Genomic DNA, 27,409 nt, shown 5'->3' on the forward strand with positions numbered 1-27,409 from the left:
CTCTTCCAATTCATTTTCTCTGATTTTTTTCAACTGATACATGAGTGTATGAGATATAAATCAACCCATTCCTGTTAAAAAAAAAAAAGGAAAAAAAAGGAAAGCTTCAAAAACAAAGACAAATTTAAAACCTAGTCCTCTTTTCTGTAGGTAAAAGAATATGGTTGCATAGTAAAAGGCAGAGAGGAAAGGAAGGAAGGATTGGAGCAATGGGGAGATAATCCTTTTGAAGCATGGATCCTCTATGGTAAAGCCATTTTAACCATTTGTTCTAAATTCTTCTTAAATTTCCATTTGAACGGTATCCTTATTTCATTTATTAAAGTTGTCATCTACATGAGCTTGAACTTTTAATGGAAAGGGTTCCAGTTTGCTTTTAGAAGAATCTGAAATCAGAAGCATGAATATAAAAAGACAGGTGAGTCCAAATCTTTTATGACAGACAGGCTTCCTCAGAGAAGTCAGCCATAATATAGACTGGAAGTTATCAGCAACACACAACAACTCGTAATCCTTGGTAGAGAGGGAGACTTGTTCTCTCTTGTATGGAAGAAACCGGAAAATGACTCCCTTCTGATTTAGAATGGACACTCACAGCAGTTCAAATTACCAATAGAGAGGTAGCCTATGTGTCTGAAATATTTCTTCATGCTTCTGCCAGGTAGAAAAAAATGAGGAAAGAGGGGCGCCTGGGTGGCTCAGTCGTTAAGCGTGTGCCTTTGGCTCAGGTCATGATCCCAGGGCCCTGGGATCGAGCCCCACATCGGGCTCCCTGTTTGGCGGTGCTTCTCCCTCTCCCTCTACTGCTCCCCCTGCTCATGCTCTCTCTCTCTCTCTCTGTCAAATAAAATCTTCTTTAAAAATTTTTAATTAAAAGAAAAAAATGAGGAAAGAGAGTGAAAACATGTGGTGAATTGCTTCAGTAGTCACAGAAAGAGGTATGTCACACCTAGCAAGGGCAGAGCAGACAAAAATGAGCAAGAAATAGAAGCCCTGAAAAAAACAAAACAGAAAACAAGGTTTCGAGGCTCAGCTAGGTAACAAAGGTTAAGGCAGGTGGAGGATTAAGTCTCTTCTGCGTGGCAAGAGCTTTGTCCTCTCCTGCCATCATGTCACGTGACTTCGAGGTCCACTCTGCTCACCTCCCCACGAGACTCCCCTCAATGCCAGACAACACTGTCTTCAACTCCACTCCAGAGTCTAATGCCACAGCCACCGCCTAGCTCTCTGTCATTCCTTGGAACGGCCCCATCTCTGAAATCCTATGAAATGCCAATACCTCTAATAATTTCCAATCTTCTCCAACCCCCTTACATCTCTCTCTAAACCTCTCCTTCATCTTCCCCAAGGCTCCGTGTGATACACAGACCACTCTTGTTTTCATTCTCTCCTTCACTTAGTTTTTTTTAACCTTCCCATTCACGGGCATCCGAAATTCTATCACTCCATGTCCTTCCGACCCATCTCTCTGGGCAATCTGTAATTCTGAATCACCCCTCCATCTGTTTGGCTTTCTACAGTTCCCAGGCTGCTCCGGACCATGGGAGAGTTCCACATAACAGGAACATCTGTACGTGCCCTGGTGGATGAGCTTCAGCCCCAGCAGGGCCCTCAGTGCTGCCTGGCAAGCTTGGTACTCAGCTTTGGCACACTCCGCCTCATCGCCTATTCTAAGCCTTCACCGATTTCCTTAAGATCCCTACTTTGTCCGCCAGCTCTTCACTCTAGCCTCTCTTCCAATTTCCCCAAAGGAAGAGAGGCAGTCCTCCGGGAACTCCCTTGCTTCCCTTCACCTGAATGGAGTGATCCTCACCCACTCCTGTCTTGGAAGGACTTCACCTTTTGCAGTCCAACGGGAAATCCCTGCAGGCTGTCTTCATCCCTTCCCAACCTGAGTCTTGTGAGAACTTTTTCTTCATTAATTCTCCCCCCTCTCCTGTATTTGCATCTGATCCCTTTTCAGTGCATGCTACACAACTCCTGGGCCACCATTTTCTTAGGAGACGGTGTGTGTGCGGGCCAGGTTTCTGTTTCTACTGGCCTGATCTCTCTGCCCATAAACAAACTTGTTTTCCTCTATCTTCATTAAAAACAAAACAAAACAAAACCTCCTCAGACCCAACTTCCCAACTTTCTCCTTAGGCTTCAGCCCCAACCCTTTCCTTTCCTTCATTGCCAAACTTACTGAAAGAGTATTCAAAATTTGCAGCCACCACCTCTTCCCTCACTTCAGCCCACTGCCATCTGGCAGGCATCCCCCTCCACTGCTCTGTTCCACAGGCAGCATCACATCCTAACAGCCAAATCCAACGGCCTTTTTCAGCAGCCAACCACTCCTGCATCCCCAATGGCCCCGCCAACAGTGCGAGAGTCACTCATGCTCTCGTTCTTGAAAATCGGATTCCTTGGCTTTGGGGGTACTCCCCTCTTCTGGGTGGTCCACCACTGCTCAGACTGCTCTTTCTCTGGTTTCTTCTCTTCTGCCCAATTCTTAAAACTGGATGACCTCAACTCTCGCCTTTTCTCACCCTACCACAGGGGTTACAAACCATAGCTGGCTTGTGGGCCAAATGGGGCCAGTCACATGTTATTGTAAATAAAATTTGGTTGAAACATACCTGCACCCTATTCATTTACATACCCTCCTACGGCTGTTTTCAGACTAAGAGTTGAGTGAGTGGTTGTGGCAGAGAGTATGCCCTGCACAGCCGCAAATACTTACCGTCTGGTCCTTTCCATAAAACATTTGGTGGTCCCTCTCTAGATGGTCTACACAGTGACTCCCAAAGTGCGGTCCCAGACCAGCAGCATTGACATTACCTGGGAATGCGTTAGAAATGTAGTCCTTGAGCTCCACCTGAAGCCTAATAAATAATGGAAGGAAGCACAGAAATCTCTGTTTTACAAATCTTCCAAGTGATTGATGTTCAACTGCAGTTTAAGAACCACTGGCCCAGGGGCGCCTGGGTGACTCAGTCAGTTAAGCATCCAACTCTTGGTTTCGGCTCAGGTCATGATCTCGTGGGTCTTGAGATCGAGCCTCACATCGGGCTCCATGCTCAGCAGGGTGTCTGCTTGAGGATTCTCTCCCTCTGCCCCTCCCTGCACTCAGGCTCTCACTCTCTCTCTCTCTCTCAAATAAATAAATAAATCTTAAAAAAAAAAAATAGAACCACTGGTCCACATGATGACACTGGACAATCTCGAGGGCTTCAAGTACCACCCATGCAGGTGCTTGGGTGGCTCAGTCGGTTAAGTGTCTGCCTTCAGCTCAGGTCATGATCCCAGGGTCCTGGGTTTGAGGCCCGCAGAGCAGGGAGCCTGCTTCTTCTTCTCCCCTTGCTCCTCCCCTCTGCTCATGCTCTCTCTCTGTCAAATAAATAAATACAACCTTTAAAAAAAAGTACTACCCACGCATGTGATGCTGACTCTTGAATTAAGCTTTACTGTGCTCTACATTAGTATTTTCAACTACTGGATACTTCCAACCAAAGGTTCCTTCCTCCTCATTCAACAAACACTTTCTCAACACCCTCTATAGGATAAGCTGCAGTCTGTGCAGGAGTCGAGCTGCCAGATAAAAATGTGTCTTATGCAATATTTGAGACATACTGAAGAATTGTTCACTGTTTATCTGCAATTTAAATTTCACTGGAGATCTGTATTTTTATTTAGTCAACCTAGCAATGCTACGCAGGCCATAAAGTGAACATGAAAAGAGTTTTTACCCCAAAGTGGTAGAGTTCATTCAGGGAGCCAATGATATAAACACAGTGCAGAACAATATGATAACCTCAAAATCTCACATTTCAAAACTCTCTCTCCCCTCTTCCCATGTCAGTTAACAGCTGCAAGGTCTTTTGGGGCTAGGCTACTTCAAAAGCCTGTTCTAAATACCCAGAAAAGGGGATTCAGACCCTCAAGTGGTGGGAAAAGTTATAAGGCAGAGAGGAACATTCTAATCAAGTGTGTGTATGAGAAACAGATTGCGATATGAATCACAATGGAATGATAAGACAGACATTAAATATACTTAGATGCTCATTTCTCTAAACTTTGATCTTTATCAACTGTTAGATATAACGAGCAGTCACATAGCTAAAGTTTACTATTTTAAGGTATGTTAATAAAAATTGGGTCCATTGTTTAAAAAACGATACCCAGTGAAAAGTTCATGGTTTGGAATCTGGATCTAAAATTAAAGTCCTTGGCTTATGGTCTAGACCACAAACCAAACCCTGAGGCTCATCTGGTAACATTTTACCCCATTAACAAGCCAGGAAGAACTCTTCCACGATGGGTTTGTGAAGTCCGATGACAGCAGTGAGACTAAAGCATTGTATTAACTGGCATTCTTCGTAACAAGAAAGTAGATTTTTAAAACAATAAATTGGGTGGGATGCAAAATGTCTGACCTACCAATTAAAAAAAAAAATTCTGACAGTTTTCTAATTAGAAAAAAAAAACAATTTCTTAAAACATAGAGCAAGGCCATTTTTGTTGTTGTTGTTGTTGTTGTTGTTGTTTTATCAAGGCTTCTGGCAAAAAACATTTCCATCTCACTCTGAGCAAACTCATATTTAAAACTTTCTCCAAAGGCCTCAAAAGAAAGCTTACTGCTATTTTAAGTCACCCACGCCTGAACACAGTCCATGGAATCAGCTGTGGACATGGAAAACAATGACAGCAGAGACAAATGAAATTCAGACTTTCTCTCATTTTAGCTAATACATACTCGCTCACTTCGTCTCCTCTTCTCATTTTAATCAATACTGGTTGATTTCAAGTCAACGAGTCTTGCACTCAACATCCGGTTTAGGTGGAAAAAAGAAGACGAGAGAAGAGGCAGCTGCCCAGCACCAAGATAATAGGCAAACTGAATACAACTTTCCCCTGATTTTAAATTCCCAACATAGTTTTAGTAAATCCAAATTTGTAACTCATAAATGACATTTGTTTCTTTATGCAAATATAACTCAGAGGGCTTCGTGAAGTGAAGAGATCTCATCACAATTTTGTTTTTAAAAACACACCTCTGAAAACTACACATCCAGTTTCTCAGAACACATCTACTAGATAAAATAGCATTTCCTTCTGCTTCTTCCTTGAATAAATAAGAACTGCCAGCATAGATCAGAAGCATCAAGTTGAGAACCTTGACTCTTCAAGTGGTAAATTACTGAGTAATGAGCCACCCTCAGCTCCGGTGCCCAGATGCACCAGCATCGACTGGGGAGTCCTGCTTTCACAGAAGTGACTGGAAGACTCAGGTGAGTTCAGAGAGGACACTGCCACGTCCAAACCAGCAGAGCACACCCACTACAGAAATACCCCTTTCTACTCCTCAGTGGTTACCAGCAGCCCTTACCTCATCCCCACACCTTCAGTTCCCTGAGGTCAAGAATGGTGTTGTATTTATCTCCTTGACCATACCAGCAGCCAGCAAGATGTCACAGAATAACAGCGTCTCCGTGAATATGTATGAACAGGACAGGAGGTGGGGAACCGCACAAAGGTGGTTCAAAGACTTCACTTGGAAGTTGCACTTAACTGGCCCTTCAAAAAATACCATTCCACTATTTTAACTACTCATAGTTTCCCCCTGCCCTTGATCCAAATCATAAGGAGTAATGCCTCTCTCAGCACAATTCAAGATAACCCGTCGTTATCAGATGTCTGAGCAGTCCCTCACGCCAGTAGGCAGTCAGATAAGGCACTGCTAGTCAGGTGCTGGTTTATAAAAGGCCAAAGTAGCATCTTTTAAAAGGATTTGTATTTGATTCAATACCTTAATCCAGAGACACCTTCTTAATCCTTGAAAGGAGTCAAGCCCTCGTTCTAGAGTTCTCAGTATTAAAACACAAAGTTGCTCAAATTCCCCCTTCTAGCAAAGCCATCATTTCAATTCTTAATGTGTAGTATGAATGTTCTTCTCCACAGTTCCCAAGCCTCTACATCGTGTGAGGTGTGTTTCCTTTGAGTTAGTATTTATTTTTGCCAAAGTCACAGAACAAACTCAGTATCTAAACAGCACTGTATCTGCGGGTGTGCAAAGAAAATCCACTGAACTGAAATAGACACTAAAAGAACAATTACTCAGTGAGTTAACCATTTAAATAATGACCACTTGCTCAAACTGTAAAAGGCTCATTCATAACTGTAATTATAAAAAAAATGGGTATTTTTATAACCACATTAAAAAAATACCTAGCACACTAGTGAGTTAAGAAAAAATCCTTTAACCAAGCAAATGAAACACCAGCAATAATCTGTACTCATTAAAGATAGTTGGTTCTTACTGAATCAAAATCAGGTTCCTTCACCTTCAGTAACTACTTACTATTAACACAGCTGTGAAATCAGATGAAATCAAATTTGAATTGCAGACAATTAATTTTAAAATAAGTATTACCTGAACACTTAGCAATGCAGACCTACATTTTCTATGAAATATTCCCAAGAACTTGACACAGATGCAAGTGAATAAAACATCTATCTAAAAATACCGCAATGATAAAAAATACTTGAGACAGCAAAGGAAACACATCACAAATAAGCTTTCCCAACATGTCTTGGCATACAAACAAGTGTATCTTGCAAACAGTTGAGTATTAAGTTTCCTGAGGTCCCCACAGTGCCCAGAGGCAGAAGGGAGAAGCAAGGAGGTCCCTAAAATGAAGACATCCACAGAAGGAGGAGCCATTCAGCTCAGCAGCCTTGGAATAGCAGGTTCAAAGCCAACAAAGAGTTAAACACCTAGGCTAGCTCTGTAATGAATGCTTAGTAAGTTTGGCCAAGGAATATCAAGTAGATACCAGGGCTAGAGCGACTGCTAAAGGGATGACCTCCTTGAATCTTATTTGCATAGCAATGAGATGTCACAAAGGCATTAAGTCTGAAACTGCAATGCTGTTTCTAATCCATGCTTTATTTTGTTGTGACATGAAGCAAACTGCTTTTTAAAGTAAAACAGAAATGATTCCAGCAATTCAGGCATGGGGGAGGGCGGAGGGAAGGGGAAACAAGTATAGATTATAAAATAGACTGGAAAGGAGCTATGCAAAGAGCTACTAAGTCACTCTGGGAGCAAAACCAGCTGGGGAAAACAAAAACAAAAACAAAACAAAACAGTAAAATAGTAACTTTCAAGGATATTTCCAAAGTGAGACCAGGTAAGTAAGTTGCTGGCTTTTGTAAACTAATATATGTTACTTGGGCCAAGAATAATGCATGTCTGCTCACAACAGACAAAATATCAATAAAATGAGCCAAACTCAAAGTGTATCTGTTACAGCCTCAGGCTGTTGCCTATAATGATGCAAAAGCCTTCAGTTACAGTTTGGCGTTTGTTTTTGTTTTGTCTTATGTTGTTCTCAGGAATTGTGCTTGCAAGTATTATTATCATTAGCTAATACTAGGGGAGACTGGGGGACTTTTTCCTTTACCATGGAAGAATGCAACTTCTTTTTGATATACTGGATAAAATTACACATACATACAGCTAAGGCTGCAAAGGGAACAACGAGAAAAATGGCATTGAAATCAAGCTTTTGTGTTAAAGCAGTTACAAAATGAAAAGGCATTCAACGAAATCATGACTACTCAAGGTCTACCTATATTTCTTTTTAAAAAAGGAGAATACTTCTAAACTTCAAATGTCGTAAGTTCATTTCTCTCCCAGAATCTTACACATCAAATTCAAACCCAGTCACAGTGCAATTAAATGAAAACAAAATAAAACAAACAAACAAAAATCTCCTCCATGATGTCTTGAACGTGCAACTTACCCAGCTACGGTTGTTTTCCTGCCGTAATTACCAAAGAACATCGAGATTTTTACTCATTTCTGTCACAAAGATAGGCAAAATGAAGTTTTAGCTGCCTGTTACTCAAATCCCCGAACCACCTTTCCGAAGGCATAAAAAATAACTCTCTTATTTTGTGATTCTCAAAGAACCTCAAGTTATTCACCAGACCATATGAATCTACTTCGGGCAATGAAATTAATATTTCAGTAAGTCTTTTTCCATGAAACAGAAAGCCTTTTAGTAATGACCTTGGACCAGATAATAGGAAAGGCAAGAAAAGCAGGGTCCAAAGCCAGAGGGTAATTGTGATTCAAAGACTCTTTTATGCAAATAAGACCCCTAATCATGCTAATGCAATTTTCTACATTTTATCTTCCATCTTTTTATTTACATTCAGCTCAGAAGCCAAAATCAGAAAAGAGCAGATTTCTGGCTTCTTGATCCAACCTGTCCTGTGCAAGCACAGCCCTGGCGAGAGCTGCAGGACCATCACTGGGCATCTGACAGCCCACTCCCAGAAGTAACATGACAACTCAGAACATCCCGAGTATGCTGAAGTTAGTTCCAGCAAGTGGTACATGACTCCGGCAGGGTGCGATAACCCACACTGATTGCGCACTGGTTAACATTTCCATTTCCTTTTGTATTATCAGACTTGCCTGAAAGGGAAAAGTCATTTCTAAGAGGGAGCATGCATAGTGTTGCCCTGACTCTCTGGACGCACTCAACGTGCTTCCTGCTGACCTGGGTGCACACTCCTACTTGCCATGTACTGGCAGGTGTTTTCAGGGGCAGTGTGGTCTGGAGATGGCTGCGCACTTCCAGCAGGATCACTTATGGGGTCACGGTAACTATGAGTAAGGCTGGGGACAGGCCAGGAGCTCAGAACTCCACTCAGGAGACAAATAGCTGTTAGGCGAGCAGAGGCATAAGGAGCACAAGTTGTAAAGTCAGACAAGGCCGAGTTAGAATCCTGACTCTCACACCTCCTGAACTACGTCACCTTGGACAAGTCACTTACCAGCTCTGTGCCTCAATTTATTCATCTGTAAAGTAGAAATAATAATAGTACTTGTCTCAGAGAGTTGTTGGGGGATAAATGAGAAAATATATGGAAACCTCGTATCAGTGTTCGTTATTAACAAATACAAAAACACATAAAGAAATTGTATAAACAAACTCAAGTTACTATTACCAATATTGTCAATAATTTCTTTTTAATAGTCTATCAATTCTATCAATTCAATGCCTACTGACCAGCAGGAAGTTTGGGAGTGTTCTGTTTTTCAGAATTCTTTATCCATATTTTCCTTTTTTCAAGTTTCTCCCATAAACTTGATTATCCATACAGTAAAACTGGGATAATAAAACAGCCCATTGTACCTAACCTTATGCAGGGTATTTGTCATTGTCGTCCTTGTGATTATCCAAATGATGAAAGGCAGTATGGCTCTGTGCCTGCTTCTCAAACTTGGATTAACAGCAGTTTCATCAATGGTCCTCAAAGCGCCTGAATAAACAGGATGAAATCATGGGGAGTTTTAGCACGTTCCCCATCTCTAACAGGTCAGGCCATGGCAAATAAGCATACAATCTAAGTAAAAAACTACACCTGCTATGGAAATAAAACTTCAAAATACGTGCCCTAGTCTCTCTTCCAACCCAGTTTCCACCTCTGATTCTCTCTCCATGGAAATTCTAAAGATGTCCCAGAGGATATAGTTGGAGCAACTTTTAGGTGTGTCAATTTTATTTTTTTGAAAGTTTTACTTATTTATTTTAGAGAGACAGCACGAGCAGGAGGGGCAGAGGGAGAGAGAGAATCTCAAGCAGACTACAAGCTGAGTGCAGAGCCCAACGTGGGGCTCCATCCCAGGACCCAGAGATCATGACCTGAGCTGAAATTAGAGTCAGACGCTGAACCAACTGTGCCACCCAGGTGCCCCAGTGTGTCAATTATAATTAAAGATTTTGGGGAGAAAATTTAAGTATACTGATAGCTAAGTAATTTAAAATATTATTTCATGTTTAAATAAACACATTAAGAATAGACTGTAAAAGTCACATAAAGCTTTAGAAAAAGCACTCAGCCCTCAAAGAAATCTGACTGATACCCATGGCCATCTTTGCTCTCCACCACCATGCTCTGAGAGTATGAGACCATCCTCCTCTTTTGGTACAAGGATTTGGACAGCTACATTTGAGAAGCCCTGGTTGTAGACAAGAGCTGTGGGTTCAAATCCCGGTTCTGCCAATTAAAGTCCATGACCTTGGTTAAATTCCTAACCATATCTTTGTTACCTATGAAATAATGATGCTGAGGTGCATGGGTGGCTCAGCCGGTTAAGTATCTGCCTTCGGCTCAGGTCATGATCCCAGGGTCTTGGGATTGAGCCTCACATCGGGCTCCTTGATCAGCGGGGAGCTTGCTTCTCCCTCTCCCTCTGCCTGCCGCTGCCCCTGCTTCTTCTCTGTCAAATAAATAAATAAAATTTAAAAAAAATTTTTTTTAGTAGTGGATGCTAACATCCACCTACTAGAACACAGTGGATGCTGGAACAAAAGTATATATAGAAAGAGCCTGATGCAGTAGATGCTCAACAAATCTTAGCCATTTTCTTCTCCCCCTGCCATTTCCCCTTTCCTACTGTTTATTTAGGATCTGAGATGGTAATGATGCTTGGAACTCCACCAGCCATCACCTATAATTTCTCAAGGATGCTAAATCAGGGGCGCCTGGATGGCGCAGTCGGTTCAACATCCAACTCTTGGTTTCAGCTCAAGTCATGATCTCAGGGTCATGAGATCGAGCCCCGTGACAGACTAGGCACTCAGTGTGGCATCTGCCTGAGATTCTCCCCTCCCTCTCCTCTGCCCCTCCCACTCATGCTCTCTCTCTCTCTCTCTCTCTAAAATAAAAGATAATAATAATTTAAATAAATAAATAATCAAAATAAAATCAAAATAAGAAAATGAAGAGAGACTAAATCAGTCCAGCATTGAAAATCTATATATCTCATTCATTTATCCATTTGACAAATATTCCTTAAGCATCTATTTATTGTCAGACACTGTCTATGCATGAAAGGGTTCAGGAGGCAAGAAAGAGTGTGAAAATACACCATTCCAGGTCATCATTTCACAGATGAAGTGTTTTCCATGACACCAAATGGCTACAGAACCTTCTCAGTTGGGGGAAGGAGAAGCAATGACAAAACACACTGGCATCCCAAGTAATTCCAGCATAGTTTAATGTTCTCACCAGTATTCACTAGGACACCAGGGTCCCAATTCAGTTCCCATCAGGGATATTAATAATAACCAAAAGCTATTAGTGAGGCCAAGAAAAAGAATGAAAAGCCCACAGACCCAAACAAAGAAGGCTTCCAGTAGCAAAGAGCTACCAAGAAGAAACTGCTGGAACTTGGTCACCAGTGATTCACCTCTGCAGCCTGCCCATTTACTCTCTTTCCAGTTCAGTGGTAACAGCGATCACACCATTTAGACTCAGCACTCAGACTGCTCCAGCCTGCCCGGAAATCTGCATGGAAGCAAAGGATCAAAATGCCTTTTCATCTAAAGAACTGTGAATTAACTCTCTGCCTTTTTAATTACTCTCAATTACTTTCCCACTATTTACAAGGATTTTTTTTTTTTTTTTTTTTTGCCTAACAAAATCCAACTCTAATCAATATATGCAGTATATCCCAGCTGATTAGTGTAATTCTTGCCCCACCATGATGCTGGAGTTTTGCCAGCCTTACCTAGCACACAATTAAATGTCTGGTAATGCCTGCTGTTACGCAGCAGGCCTCACGAGTTAATAGGGAAAAAACGGGATTCACATTTGCCTCTACCAGCCCCTAAGTGCCCTTGCTCTTTCTCATCTGCTTGTAGACACGTACGAAGTATGCCTGGAGAAATAAAGGCCTAGAATGATCACACAAACCTAAAAGACACAGGAGCATAAGAAAAGGATCTCCAGAGTCTAACTCGTCATCTCCTCATTTCAGTAAATCCTTCCAGGAATAAGCCATCACTCTTCCCACCCTCTATTCTGATACTGAACTGTGAGAGCACATTCTATGTACAGAAAAGATTCAGGTATCTGGACCCACCTAAATCCAATATTATGAATTATGTTCAGTGTACCTTCAAGCCAATTTTCAATAAACACAAATCACTTAATAAGAAATTAAGAGCATTACACACTTCTCATGCTCCTATGGATTTGGTGTTAAAGAGATTTTGTTTGTTAAGCTCACAGAATGACAAAGTGTCCTAAAAGACAGACACAGCATTTTCCAATTTCCATTCATTCAAGAAAGTAATCGAGCATTTTTTGTAATATGACATTCCCAACACACACACCTGTTTACATGCTGATTTTGACAGGCTGCCCCTGAAATAATGCTTTATTGCAGTATAATTGGAAAAAAAAAAAAAAAAAACTAGGAATTTGGAATTTTACAAGACATTTTAATCTATTCTATGACTATCAGCCAGGTAATCTCATACATTCATTCATACACACTATGTGCCTGACGCTGTAAATCCAATGCTTTAAAGCAAGATTCTCTAGCCCACAAAGGTCAGAACTGAGTAAGCAGTACCCGTGGGAACCTCCATGTCTCAGTGTACACTGGAATGGTGTGTTAATTGTAGGTTAGTATAACAATAGATATAGCACACGTGTTTACAAATGATGATTTTTAAATGTAAATTAGAAAGACTTCAAGGATCCTTGTAATAACATTCTTAGGTACATATGTATTCTATGCTTTCTGGAGACAGGAAAGACTCAGCATTGAAGTGTGTTCCTACCTCCCAGTGTATTTTACCTTTGACTGTGAACATTAATTTCCACGCAGTTGTACCATTCCATACAAATTTCTCTATAAGGACCTCCTCGAAAACAAAGTGGTGCCCCTAAAAGGTAACCAGATTTTTGGATGTGTCCATGATGCCTTTTTGGTGTATTCACCACACTCCTTGAAAACTTACAGGAAAGAGCCACACCTTTGACAGGTCAGCCAATCAAGAACCGGGGTGTGTCCATGCCTGGAGGATCTTTCCTTGGACTAGAAAATGTGGACCTCAGATATATTACATCCCACGAATACCAGAATCATAATGCAGCCCCAATACCTCAGAGAGATCTTTCAATATTTGGCCATGGATTTTCCATTGTGAAGGTCAATGATACACTATTCAAGTTGAACATAAACAGATATGGTCATTCAGTTTTAAATATTAAACACTGGTAAAATCCAGCAATGATAAGAGTGGAGGAGTGAAGGTTAATGTAAAAAAATAGGAATTTGGAATTTTACAAGACATTTTATTTATTTATTTTATTTATTTATTTGCCAGAGAGAGAGACAGGGAGAGAGGGAACACAAGCAGGGGGAGTGGGAGAGGGAGAAGCAGGCTTCCCATGGAACAGGGAGCTGATGTGGGGCTCAATCCCAGGACCCTGGGACCATGACCTGAGCCGAAGGCAGATGCTTAACGACTGAGCCACCCAGGCGCCCCTACAAGACATTTTAATCTATCAAATGCAGGAATGGGAAAACTGTGGGAAAGCTAAAATCACCTGTGCAGGTGTGTCTCCCCCCCGCCCCCCAGAGACCATCATTCTCAGGGCTGACGGTCTCTAGGGGGAGAGAGACACCTGCACAGGTAATTTCATTACAAGGCCTATGGTATTAGGTGCCGTAACAGTAATACAAACTGTAGTGGGGAGGTTGACTACAGCAACGTGGAAAAGCAATGCAGGAGGTAAGGTTTGAGCAAACCTGCAGGATGGCATAGGGCTCCAACTAGTGACTGCAGGGGTTGGGCAGGGTGATCACATATAGAGGGGCCAGCAGCCACCAAGGAGACCAGAAAGTAGGAGGGGGCCCTGCAGCAAGTGAGAAGCTCTGAGTGATCACGTCCACTTCTCTGGATGTTACCAAGTCTGGGAACAGGAGTGATCCTTATTCAGTATCTTCCCACAAGAGCTGATATTGTCAGAGGTGTGATTCTGGGTGGGAGTGGCCTAAGCCCACTGCCCCAGAAACTCTTCAGCTTTCCCATTTCTGCAACCTCTCCGTAAATGAGGTGGATTTTTCTCTCCTAACCCCAGTCCCGCTCTGACTTGCCCCTCCCACTTGCCCTCTGATGCTTCTCCTCAAAGTAGTGCTGAAGGAAAAGGTCACACTCTGACTTTCAGACCGTCACATATTTGAAATAAAATATATTCCCCAGATGTGTACCTTCTTGCCTTTCTCTAAGAAATCGAATATATGAAAATTTAAAGTTAAAAAACAGACAAATTAAAGAGAAACAAAATATTCTTTAGAAAAGAATGTGCCCCAGGATCTGCTTAAATAGTGAGTTTTCCCTAATTGAATGCATTTAAAATGTGATTTGCTTTGAAAAATGTGATTTACACTCACATTTAAAAACTTTATCTATTGTATAAGAGCAATCTGGGCTTATTCACTTTGATTATTATAATAACCACTGATGAGCTGTATGAAAATGGCATATTTCATAAAATACCTGTATCTCCCTCTTTCTCTTTGAAGAGGAAGTCGAATATGTCATTAATCCTACCTATTTAACAGAAATACAGAAAGTATAAATTGAAAAGACTGTGCGCACTACTGAAAAAAACTTGGGAAAAAAGTGACACACGTAAATAATTACACATACAAAATCCACACTTCCAAAGTAAAAGATTATCTAATTATTGGCTAATTCAGGAAGATCTAGGAAATTGATCTGACTATATAATATGTTTTCATCTTACATTTCCCAATCAATTGCCTGCATTGCATAATTTCCTCATCACAGTAGTTGTCTTCTGAATGTAAATGAGGTATTACGGTCTCATTGTTAATCCAGGCACTTCCAAGCAGATGAGGTCACTTCAACTCAATAAAAGATTGCTTGTGTCATCTTTCTGACTTAGGGCACACATGTTTCTGTCCTTTTCTGGACCTACCTAGGTAAACATGATTCATTCGAGAAAGCTAAATTTTCAAGGGTCAGGCACCACATTTGTTTAATATGCTTTCATGCAAAATCAGTCCAAGATCATTAGAGCACTCAGTACATTTTTGCCAAAAAAACGGCATGGATCTGAAGAACGAACGAAGACCCTCAGAAAGACTAACAGTGTAATGTGTACCCTGTACTTACACCCAGGCTGTGAAGGATCAGCTGCTATGTCTACAGGAGAGATGGAATGCTCGATTATTTTAGACAGCTCCTAAAGAAACATGCTTATGAAGATGAAGAATTAAGAAGTCTTATAAAACTAGTTGTTTACATTAATACCGTAGCAAGAGAGAGCTAAAATTTAAATTGTAAACAGGTAGTGACAAATCCTCAAGGATTTGGCAAGCTGTGTTTCTCGCATCTTCACTTGTTGTCAACATTCCCAATTTATTTCTTTACTAATTGTGGCACTTTCAAGCATTTATAATCATCAAAAGCAGTTCAAAAAGAAATCTATCCCACCATAAGGATATTTAAAAAGAAAAGAATTTCTCAGTCTCTTATATGATTGGAAACTTTTCTATGGCAACAATCTGGAGTCAAAAGGATCTATATATCATTAAACCATCAACCATAAAACTGAAAAGGACACTGAGAAATGCAGATGTCAGATAAATACAACATAGTGCTGACGGTTACAAAGAAAAATTACTTTTTAATTGCTAGAGCAAAAATTCCACTATGACTTTCACTTCCTCATCCTTGTTTTTCAGAGGTACAAAGCCCTGCCTGATGTTTTGGTGACACTTCATAATGTTAGGAAATATCATGACCTCATTCCATGGGGATGGCCATCGATGAGAGAAGCAAAATCATCCTAATCAGTTGCAAAGTCAAAAAAAAAAGCACACACCTCTGAAGTCAAGAAGCACGAAATGGCAAATGATCAAGTTCCAACAGCTAAAAAGATCCAAGACATTATGAGCTTTTAATGAGTGAAACATGCCATGAGAAAGAGACCTTCTGTCAATAAATCCAGATCCTGGTTCACTAATTAAACCATCTAATACAGTGTCTGAATATGTAGACACCAGACTTCAACATTTCTTAATTATATTCAATTCCAGGCATATTTTTCCATTTAATTGACATTCTGAAATGCCTTTACAGTCCTATCAGATAGGTACCAAATTCTCAAAGGAGATTACTGCACACTTCTGAATTCTGATTCATCTGATTGAAATTGTTATTCTGAAACTTTTCTTTGAAATGTGGAAAAGACTCACACCCCATTTTGTCCATAACTCTAGCAACATTAAGGTCATCTATCTGCATCTGGCCCACTTTCTTGTGCACATTTCTTGCCAGTGGGGATCTCCAGAGCCAGGCCAATCTCACGAAACCATGGCTACAAACCCTGGCCTGTCATGTGACCATAACCATGGTGTTACACACAACACACCGTTCAACCAATCACAGCACCAACCGCCATCATCTAGCCACCACTTAGAGCCAAACACAAAATCTCAAACTGCAGCCTTGAAATAGACTTTAGATGTCTCAAATATTTTTCAGATGCCCAAAATATTAATCATATACTTAGACTTAAAAAAAAATCAACAAAATGTCATTTGCAATAGATGGTCTAGGTTTCAGAAAAGACCAACCTACCCCTCTACCACTCCTTCCAAGACGCAATCTCATTCTGCTTTTGAAGAACACACACACATGCGCACACACACATGCATGCCGTGTTTACCTGATAGAAAAAAAATGACATTTATACTATCATTAAGCACATTTGTCACTAGATTTAATCTATTATTTGGCATGCTTTCAGATGTTTACAAGCGTTAAGTAACGTTCAATATTTTGTAGCATTAATAATTTGGGGTTTATTTCAAAATGTGAAACGTAATCGCTGCTCCAACATGCTCACTTTTTTTTAAAGATTTATTTATTTATTTATTTTGAGAGTGAAAATGAGAGAGAGAGAGAGAGAGAGAGAGAGTACATGAGAGCAGGGAGGGTTAGAGGAAGAAGCAGGTCCCTCGCCAAGCAGGGAGCCCGATGCGGGACTTGATCCTGGGACTCCAGGATCATGACCTGAGCCGAAGGCAGTTGCTTAACCACCTGAGCCACCCAGGCGCCCCCAACATGCTCACTTTTTAACTTTCCACAGTACTGAAAGGTTATTATTTTATCAGATTGTTTGGAATTTAATTTAGTTGAAGTCCTGAAGTTACAATTAAACTTCTAGTTAACCTTTCATATCTGTGCCTCATTCAACAGCTGGCCTTATCTCCAACATCTCAAAAAAAGAAAAGAAATAAAGAATAATTGAAGTATCATTTGCAATTGCTCTGCAAAGTACAGATATCAGCAAGTCATGGTGAACAGCCACGGTAAAAGTTCGAGCCTTTTCACACACGTTCTGGAAGCCAGCATTACCATGCATACTACTGACTCTCTCTCTCTCTCTCTCTCTCTCTATATATATATATATATATGGGCTATAAAGCAAGCAAGAGACATGAATGCTGAATTCCCAAAGGACAAAACATCTCAAAGTTCTCTGTGCCAAAGCTAATTCATAACTAAGCCTCAGAGGAAAACAGGGAACTAAGAATATTCCAAGTACATCAGCCTGTAGGAATGAAGCTGCTTCCTAGCACGTCACAGAAGCATGCCTGCCAAACTTAGTAGGTTCCTTCAACCACCAACATTAAAAGGTGCTGTGATTTTCTTTTCCTTAAGTGTACACATCTTTAGCCACGACTAGACTGTAAGCTCCTGGAGAACATGATTCATTTTTCTATGCAACACATCTCTTGTTAACTCCTACATATAAAAAGAAAATTGAGCAAATGTTGATGGATTAGATTGAATTCATTCTTTGAATTCAGAAGTACATAAAAAGAAACCCCAGAGCAAGAGTCCAACGTAGAAAGGGGAAGAATTTTTATTCCTGGAGATGTTTGAAGCCTTTGAAATTTCATTTATCAGCTCCTGGACCAGCTGTGATTACTATCTGGAGAAGGAACTGAGGCAAAGTCTAGGAAAACGAAAGATAAACTGACATTAGGCCACAGAAGGAATGTTCCAGCTCAACCTCTACTCCCTGTAGAATCCCAGGGGCTACCTTCACAGCAGGAGAATGCAGAGCACAAGTGCTCCAGGTTTTCATTAAAACTCACTGAGGTCTGGAAATTTTGGCCAGGACTCAAACTCCATACCCGATGCACAACTTTGTAGCTGCGCGTCTCAGGCCTGGGGACCTAATGAAATCTGCTGGGAGGCTTTTAAAAGATACTGATGCCTGGATCCTCCCGCTGGAGATTCTGATTTAAATGGTCTGGATACAACTTGATTCTAAAGTGCAGTCAAGGCTGAGAACTGCTTTAGGGCCACTTTTGGGAGCCTTGGGTGGTGTGAAACACCACAAGGAGTTAATGGTGAATAATAATATGTAGTGCCTTAAACAACCCATTAAAGTTTATGAAAACAGCAAAAATGAATGATTCTTTAAAGGGCCTACTAAAGAGTGGTTTATTTACAATGATACTTTTTAGGTACTGCCAACAGTCAACTAAAAAATCCCAGAATTGTTGATATAACCACTAGAAAGCCGGGATGTATATATGTCTGGGAGGAAGTGGGGGCCTGCGCATGCACCTGCAGGCAAGGCTCCCAGACATCATTAAAACACCGAAGGGTCCTCTTCAAAGTTGGGGGTGGAGGGACCACAAAAGGATAATAAAGAAAAGGGCCTGAATAAATTCTGGTATCTTCCCAAAATACAGAATAACATTCCAACAGCCTATTTGGCCTATTCTGTGAATACGTTCTTCCAGAAAAGAAGCCCTGTCCTAAAGAAATTAAAGAACTAATTTTGTAATATCTTGCCCATGTAAGGTTTCACAAGAATTACTAAATTGGATTATATTCACTCTATATTCCTCCTAAAGTTGACCTCTGCTCCTATTAATCTCTCCCTTGTCCTCTAGGACCCTTTTGTCAATTAACAAATATAGCCATGTGTTGATTTCTAGTTTGCATACATGGGTAGCTCCCACCTTCCCAACAGAACAGTAAGCACATAGAAGCAAAGGATATATTTTACTTTGACAAAGGCTATATCTGAATCGTGCCCACAGCCTTGCAAAGGGAGGTAGGTTGAGCAAATATTACAGAAAAGAAATTTAAAAGAAATGCATTTTTAAAGAGATAAAAGAAACAAATTAAAAGAAAAAAGTGAAGCTTTCCTTAAAGAAACAAAAATAAAGGAAATGACTTTAAATTCCATGTGACTTTACAGAATAAACACAAAGGGGTAAAATTTAAGACATACAAGGGCAAGAGTTAATTAAACAAATTTCCTTTATTAAATAGAGGCGAAAATCCAGTCTTGAAAGCCTGTAAGTTCAGAAAGGTGAAATACTAAAATCTGCTCAACGATCCTTCTCAAGGTTCCCTACACAACTTTTCTGCCCAGCAAGGCCACCCTCTCATAAAACATCATCGAAGGGAGGACAATCCTACAACCCTCCTCCCAGGCCTCCCATTCATACATATCTACCCAGTGAAGGAAGCAACACACTTCCATTAGATGAAGCGTTTGTTGCTAAGTTTTGAAATTTGTGCTCTATTTTCTCTGACCATCATCAGGCCAGTAAATCCATTCTCAAATTTTTACCCCTTCTACTTAATACGATTGTATCTCAATCCTAGAATAGCCTAAAGTTAAGACTAACCTAGGAGTGCCAGTCCAATCTAGAGCTACTAGAATGGTCATTTGTCACTGTTACATGTAACTGACAGACTATTTTAGTTGACCAGAAACTGGCTGGAAGCCACTAGACAAGTGTCAAATATGTTCTCAATAAATTCAATCTATGGCATTCAGCTGAATCTTTTCATTTTTGTTTCTTTAAGGAAAGGCAAACTGTCCTAAAATTAGTCTTAGAAATTTGGGGGAAAGGAGGCAATGTAAACAAAGACAAGAGCTTATTAGAGGAGTAGATACTCCTCAACTGACAGAAAATCAGTGCGTTTGAGAAGCCTGTAGAATCAAATTGGCCAAAACACAGAAAAGACATTTACCCTCAAGGTATTCACCCAGGAAGTCACCTAAGCCACAAGAATCTATTTGTGCCTCTTAGGCAGCAGGCACTGTGGTCAACCTCAAGAGGACAAACTTATAAAACACAGACCCAACCCCCACAATTGGGTAGAAGGATTCTCACAATGACATATTCAACAACTACAGAATGAAAAGTATCTCAGAAAAGTTTATCAATAAGCAAGGCAATATACACAGGGGGTGCATTTCTGCCTTTAACATCTATGGAAATCAGGGGCTCTCTTCTCTGCAGGAAGGAATTAAGCAGGACACATGGCCCTCCCTCTAGGTCTGTCAGATCCCTTTCTTTTAAATTTCCATTCCTCCCTGGTGTTTGTCACAATCAGCAAAGACAAGGGTTCATCAATAGTCCTTCCCCAGCAATCAAAGGAAATCAATCGGAATGGCCCAGCCCACCTGATCCCATCAGACGATCCCCACTCAATGCTCCTCCTGCCCGAGGAAAAAAGCCTACGAATGACCCACAATGGAAGAAACCACCTCCAATATTATCCTTTCCCTCTGGCCCCAGAGGAAAAAGCCCACCCACCAGTTAACCAGACAGATGTGGGATATCATCAAATGCCACACCCAACTCCACAAAGGGTAAGATAAAACTACCTTGGTCCTATTTGCATTATGAGCTATAAATATAGCATAACACAACAGCCACTGGGAGCACCCCTCGGACCAGCTGGTAATGACTAAATACCTTCTCCTCACTGGTAATTGCCTACTTCTTTCTATTTGACATAATTCATCAACCAGATTACAGCAGGTCATTCTGCAACATACGAAGAAAGCAAGGATAACATAACCTGACACATCAAAATGTTCTTCTGCGAGCAGCCTGAAGAGCTGCTTTACAAAAAGCTGTGAACTGGCAAAATAACCATATAGCATACAGGTCAGTGGGCATCCACTCTGCTTATTGCTACTCATTTCATTTTTGAGTAGCTCAGCACAACTGTAATTGCTAGTTAACAGATAGAATGGGTCCTGACTATTTAAAAAAATTCCCAAAATGACTCTGCCAGGAACCAAAATATAAATAAAATGCGGGGGGGGTTGGGGAGCAGGGGCGAGGGGCTGAGAGCCCGTCACTGGTCAAGGTACACTGGCTGTGAAAATCCTGCAGCTACAAGAGATGGAGCCAGCCCAGCAGCCACTGATTTCTGATCTCCGAGTCAGCTGCCTTTCATGTGGAGTTCTCTGTGTGGTTAAGATATGAAGACATTATAACCGGACAGTTCTGGGAACTTTCTCATCCCAGTGCACTGTGTATAGAAACTGGCCCCAGCACCATTCATTGTCCAAGTTCCAAAAAGGCAACCACACGGATTCATGATTAAATATCAGCATTCGGTTTAATTCTAAGAGACAACTTTTCTCCTTGTAAAATGTTAAAAACCCTTCCCCCACTCCAACCCTATTAGGGAAAAAAAAAGCACATCAAAGCGCTGAAGTTATGCATTTTTTGTCTTTGTCTCTTGGCGCCCTGGTTTTCTTGGCTGTTCTTTATTCTCTCACTGCTCAACTGCTCCAATTTAGGAATAAGAACTTAAAAAAGAAAAAAAACAAAAAAAAGAAAGAAAAGCAGGAGCAGTGGCCTCTGCAATTCCCAGGATTCCGCAGAATCTCCATCTCTCAATCTCTTCTCCCTCCTTCTTCTTCCTCCACCCCCTCCCTTCCTTGCCTTCTCAGATTCAAATCTTCACGTCACAAACCAGAACAGCATTCAAACGTTAAAAGAAGTTCAGTGCCTGAAGGTAGAGGCAAAATCTGGGCTGTCCTTGGTCGACACTGACAAGGGGGCACCTCAAGTCCTCAATTCCTAGATGGCGGGCTTCCCCATTCCACCACCTGAACTTGCCGCCTGGATCCCAGGCAAAGTCGTCTGCAGTCTTTCTGGCCGGTTCTCAGTCTCTGCATTTATTTTACCTCGGCCCGGGCGCAATCAGAGAATCTAATCCTAGCAACAAAGCCGGGAGCCCAAATCCACCGCGAAGAACTGGTCGGCCTGCTCCCCCGCCCCCTTCCTCCCACCGCCCCCTTCCTCCCACCGCCTGCGACTCGCCTTTTAAAGACAAGCGTTGGGGCCAGAAAATTAATACGTCCGAAGCTAGCTGGAGAAAAGCGGCGGAATATAAAGTGGTCAGGAGTGGTCTGGGTTTCGTGGTTTGTTTACGTGTTATCTTTTTAAACAAGGACTCACCGAGGTGAACCCAGGGATTCCTGGTCAATCCCTGGGTGGGAGCGTCGAACAGCCCCGGGCGCCGCGCAGACAGCTCGCCCCCCGCCCCCTCTCCCGCCTGGCTGGGGCCGGGGTGAGTGGGGGCGGTTCGCGCGGGTTTGTCTGACACTTGTAAATGGAAGTGGGATCCAACTTGGAAAACAAACGCGCCAGAGTCTGGGGGCGGGGAGGAGAAAGGACTCTTCAATCAGTTGCGCGGTCCGCTATCGCCTCCCTCCCGCCCCCGCTGCCGCAGGTTCGCCCAAACCCGAAGCGGAGTCCCAGTGGGCGCGGGGCGGCGGTGAGACGGGGCAGACCACCGAGGCAGGCCGAGGCCGTCAGCCACCAGCCGCCAGCCGCCGCCGCCACCAACCACCGCCGCCGACCGCCCACGCTCCGGGCCGCAGGGGCCTCTCCCGCCCGGGAGCCTCTCCTAGTCCCCCAAGGCGACCTTGCCCGGTCGCCGCAGGCTCGCTCTCTCCTCACATCCACTCAGGGACCCCTTCCACTGCCCGGTTGGCCCCCATTATTACGAGGAGCTGCAGCCGCAGGATGCCATCACCACCACCACACACACACACACACACACACACACACACACACACACACATCCCGGGGGTGCCCCCCTTTCCTCTTGTCGCAGGCTACCCTACAGGCTTCCTCAGCTCACGGCCAAACTCCCGCCACCCCCGCATCACAGCCCCAAGCCCGCCGCCGCCCACGACAGCTGAGCAGGGGAAAGTGCACAATAAAAGTTGCTTTCCGCGAAGCCTAATCCAGGTCAATGTTTCACCATCTCGGAAAGCACGCGCGACAAAAGTCAGCGGGAGAGGAGAGGGAGGACTAGACCGCAGCACCGCTAAAAATACCCGGGCTCGCCGCTCACGCACGCCCGGGGGCCGGATGCACTTTAGCTCAGCGACCCCCACTGGCGGAATCCTGGCGCGCATGGCGCGCCGCGCGAAAACGGTCCCCGCCGTCTCGGCTGCCTCCTGGCCGCTCCCCCTTCAGACCCCGGCCCCGGCCCTGGCCACGGCCCCGGCCCCGCACCCACACTCGTCCCGGCTAGGGGGTCCATCCACACCCTCCCGGGAAGGGGCCCCCAGCGCAGAGCGGGCTCGCCCTCGCGTTCCCGCCGCCCGACCCAGAGAGCGAGGCAAAGCACCCCGGGGGCGGTGAGACCCGCGCCGCTTTCTTTTCAAAGACAAGCAACCTTCACGCGTGCAAGCCCGCCCGCCAAAAATCATGCACTCTCCCTAGGCGCTCCGTTTGCTTCTCCCTGTGAAGGTAGCAGGAAAAATCCTCCCTCCCCGCCGCTCTGTTAAAAGCTGTCGCCCCAGTCCGAGAGCCGCTGCCTCTCAGAACATTTCACCCTGCCCATGACCCCCGCAAGCCGGAGTCAAGCGTGGAGCTGACCGGCAGACAATCCAGAAACCCCTTCCCCTCCCTGGCGAAAGTGGAGTCTGGGCCCCCTGCTCCGCCCTGCGCCTCGCCAAGCAACGACCCAACTTGAGCCTCCAGGTCGCCTAAGTGCATCCATCGGCATCTGGACATCCCCGCTGCGCCCGACAGGCACCAGCTACGAAACAGGCTAGCCGCCTGGATCCTCTCATACACCTGCAACCGGCGGCCGGGGCTTGGGGGACCCAGGGATAGGTGCACCGATCCGCAAGCCCCCTCGCGGCCCTCCCCAAATCCTTAGCCTCAAACTTGGCCAACTCTCCATGCCAACCTCCCGGCTACTGCCGCAGGACCGAGCCTCGCTTTCCTCCTGGCGGCGGCGGCAGCGGCGGCTCGGAGCCTTGCCGAGGCAGGAACTTTACAAGGTGAAAAGTTTCCCCACGCGCTCCGCCGGCTCTCGCCTCCCCGAGCCCACCTCGCAGCCCATTTGCACCCGGCAGCTGGAGCTGTGCTCCTGGAGGCGCGCTACGGCCGGTGCACCCGGCAGCCAAATAATCACGCTAAAATCCCCACGCACCCTTGCCTTCGCCGGCGATCCACGGCTCCACCAGGCGCTGCCTCCGTGGTCTTCCTCTCCAAGCGCTCCAAGCCCAAGACGAGCCGGCCTCCCGGCCGCCGCCGCCGCCGCCGCCGCAGTGCCCGCCGCGCGCCCTCCCGGACTGGAGCCGCGGGCAGAAGCGCTCGGCGTTCGGAGGTTCGCAGGCGGAGGAGGGGAGCCGGGAGGAGGAGAACGGCCGCGGGAGGAGGGGGACGGGGCGCGAGATCCCCAATCCGCAGCCCAGATCACAGCGCAGCCTGCAGGGAGCAGCGCCGGCTCTCGTGTCTGCTCCGTGCTGCCGCCGCCGCCGCTACTGCTCGCCGCCTGGCTGCTCCCAGCTCCCCATCACAGCCGACGCCGACGCACAGCCAAGCCCCTCTCTCGTCGCCCCCTCTCGCTTTTCTCTCGCTGTCTCCTCCTCCCAAACCGCGAGCGAAAAGGGCGAGGTGGAGAGAAGCCTCGGCGTCCGGGCTGACTCGCGATCTCGGAGCGCCGCGCGGGGGGGAGAGGGGGCGGGCGGGGAGGGGGTTGTGGGAGAGGCGCGGCGAGCTGGAGGGCTCTCCCGGCGCCGGGCCTGGAAGCTGGACTAATTTTAGAGCGCGAGTCTTCCCCCACCAGTCTCTCGGGGCTCGAGGATAACACCGCCGTGCCTTCCTGCCTCGCCTAGATCGTGGTGCCGGCTTCAGGGAGCGCACACACACCGCTCTCAGCCGGATCAGCACCACGGGCCCCGCGCAGGGATCAAGCTCACGTTACTTTCCGAGAACAGATGAGGAAACTGAGGCACGTCGAGGTTAAAATGGCTTTTCTAAGATCCTAAGGTTAGTTTGTAGCATGAAGACTAAACCATCAAACGTTGCGCCTGGATTCCAAATGTGCTCCCCCGACAGGGCTTCTCCCTACTACTTTGAACATGTTTGAATCCTGGGGTCATCTGATTCCCTGTGGAGAACGGGGTGGTATTTGACTAAAAAGGTAACGGGGTGCAATCTCTTCCCTCCTTCTCTGACCCGAAATGGTTTTAAACATTTTTGTCGAAATGAAGGAGAGGTACTCTGAAGAGAATGAGTGATTCATTTGCGGTTTGAGTTGCTGCTCCAACTTGTCATACTCCTGTTCCAGTACCTTCCGCGCCCGCACCCCTCCTAGTACTCGCAGACCACACCCACACGTCCACACTCTGTGCAGTGACACCTACACTGGTCTCGGCTCTGTGTATCCTCGCACTTCTGCCTCTCTTCCCCAGAAAGTCTTAGCACCCGCCTCCCGCTCCCCAGCTACTCCCCCACGCACAGCAACGCACATCTGTACGGTAAAGCTGCACACAAGCAGGCGCGTGGCCTCAGATGCGCTCTCCCAGGCGCTTTCTCCTCCACCCTACCATTGGCACCGGGGGGAGAGGCACGCTGGGCCTGCAGAACTATTCTCCAGAAGAAATCCCTGCTCTTTTTGAACCGCGAAATTCTCTCTGGGGAGCGAGGTGGGGGTTGTTCCTGGGGGATTTTGTGCTCCCTCACTAGAGCGAGCCCCTTGAAGAGCCAGTCGAGTTTATCTGTCTGTCCTTCCAGCTCGCAGCCTGGGGCCTCTGCCCTGGTGCCATCACACAATGGCCCCAGTACTCCCCACAGGTGGAAAGTTCCCCTTGAAAGCCTCCAGCAGCCTCGCTGCCTAGACTGCTCCATAAAGCACCGGCATGCTCTGGTCACTCTGCCCGGGAGAGTTTAATGTGAATACTAAAGAACACTGACAGCTCCCCATACATCAGCTAATTCAGAGGTAATCGGCATGATGTAACCTCGGGCTTCATTGTCACAGAAGGCTAGAAGATGGGTCTCCAGTGAGGAAAGCCGCTCTCAGGGCTAGGCAAGCTTATGTGCCCTCCAAAATGTGATCATTTGAATAATTTTATTCTGGTTTTATTTTTATTTCAGCATCTTCCGAAGGCATTGAAAACTTTATTATCATATAAATATGTCTCTGGCATGGCATTTTCCTCTCAACACCAGGATGCGGCTGTGTATCCGAGATGTTAATGAATCAATGTATTTCCCACCTGAGTGCTTCTGTGGAAGGGCTGAAACAAGTTGGCTCCTGAAACCAGGCATTTTGGGTAGAGTCAGCTGGTGGTTGTTTGGCCAGTGGGATGCTCAAGAAAAGAGCGCTGGCAACGAGACAGGGCATCTTCCACCTTCTGCCTGGGAAGATTGCCAGGTGCGTGTAGGTGTGGTCTCTGCTGCCGCTGCTGGTGATGCTCCTGGATTCCAGCTCCTCAGACTGTTCTCTTATGCCTAGGAGTCACCTTACGGATAAGTACAGAAATCTGTCTAAATTTCAGCCTCCCCTATCCCAAGGCAGTACATTGATAATAAAGTAAACAGTCTTTACTCCCAGGGCAGACATAAGCCATTATAGCCATTGGGTAAGAGATTGCCTGCAAGGATGACAGAGTGTTTTATTTAGTGGGACATCCCTCTGGTCATTTAAGACCTCCATAGTACTTCATACTCATTTACTACTGATTCTATTAGAAGACTCTTTTCTTCCCTTAAAAAAATGCCTACTGTGTGCTAGTACTGTGGTAGGCACAGACTTGATAATGCCATAGGCTGTGTGACAGCAGAGAATCTCTTTATCATTTTCATATTTCTATCCCCAGTTCCCTACACAAGCCTGACACACTCAATGAATATTCATCACAAGAATGAACAGATAATGAAAGCTGGAGACTCCTCTGCTAGACCCAGTGAATAGGATATACGGGACATTAAAGTCCATGTAGGAAAGGAGGCCAGCAAATGAAAAACTGTGAGTCTATGAAAAAATAATGTTACTTTCTATCTCGCACCTCCCATGTACCATTTCAAATCCTCGGAGCCTACCTGTCTATTTTAGGCACTGCAAGAGCAATCAGTTCTAAGTGGCTCCAGCCAGCTTCATACAGGTACAGTCTGACAGTGCCTCGCTCTAGGCCTCTCTTGCATCTTTCCTCCCACCCAGAGGCTTCTTGGTTGAAGTTTCAGTGTAGACTAAAACCCACAAAGAATCATGAGAGATTAAACACCCCGTGGCAAATAAATCTTTGTCTAATGGGAGATAGGGGCCCACGGATAAATGCTCCCCTTTTTATCTGCCGACAACAGATCTTGAAATGTGTAACAAAGAGCTCTGTAGTTGGTCTTGCTGAATTAAGCAGCCAGTCACCTAAATCAGTGGCCAGCTTGATAACCCATCCTTGTACTGATTCTTCATCCTTTGCT

The 27,409-nt window shown here is 44.6% G+C and overlaps 1 protein-coding gene across 1 annotated transcript in view; it reads right to left on the reverse strand.

Annotated features, from left to right (window-relative positions):
* The window catches only part of FAT3 (FAT atypical cadherin 3), a 642,087-nt gene extending 617,566 nt beyond the window's left edge, over positions 1 to 24,521 (reverse strand). Inside the window, exons 1-2 of the mRNA XM_035722989.1 lie at positions 24,132 to 24,521; positions 9,197 to 9,318 (exon numbers count right to left, since the gene is read on the reverse strand). The gene's annotated coding sequence lies outside the window, so the exon portion shown is untranslated. The remainder of the gene's footprint in view (positions 1 to 9,196; positions 9,319 to 24,131) is intronic.
* Between the last annotated feature and the right edge of the window lie 2,888 nt (positions 24,522 to 27,409).

The sequence above is a fragment of the Zalophus californianus genome, chromosome 11 (assembly GCF_009762305.2).
Source record: "Zalophus californianus isolate mZalCal1 chromosome 11, mZalCal1.pri.v2, whole genome shotgun sequence".
Lineage (NCBI taxonomy): Eukaryota > Metazoa > Chordata > Mammalia > Carnivora > Otariidae > Zalophus > Zalophus californianus.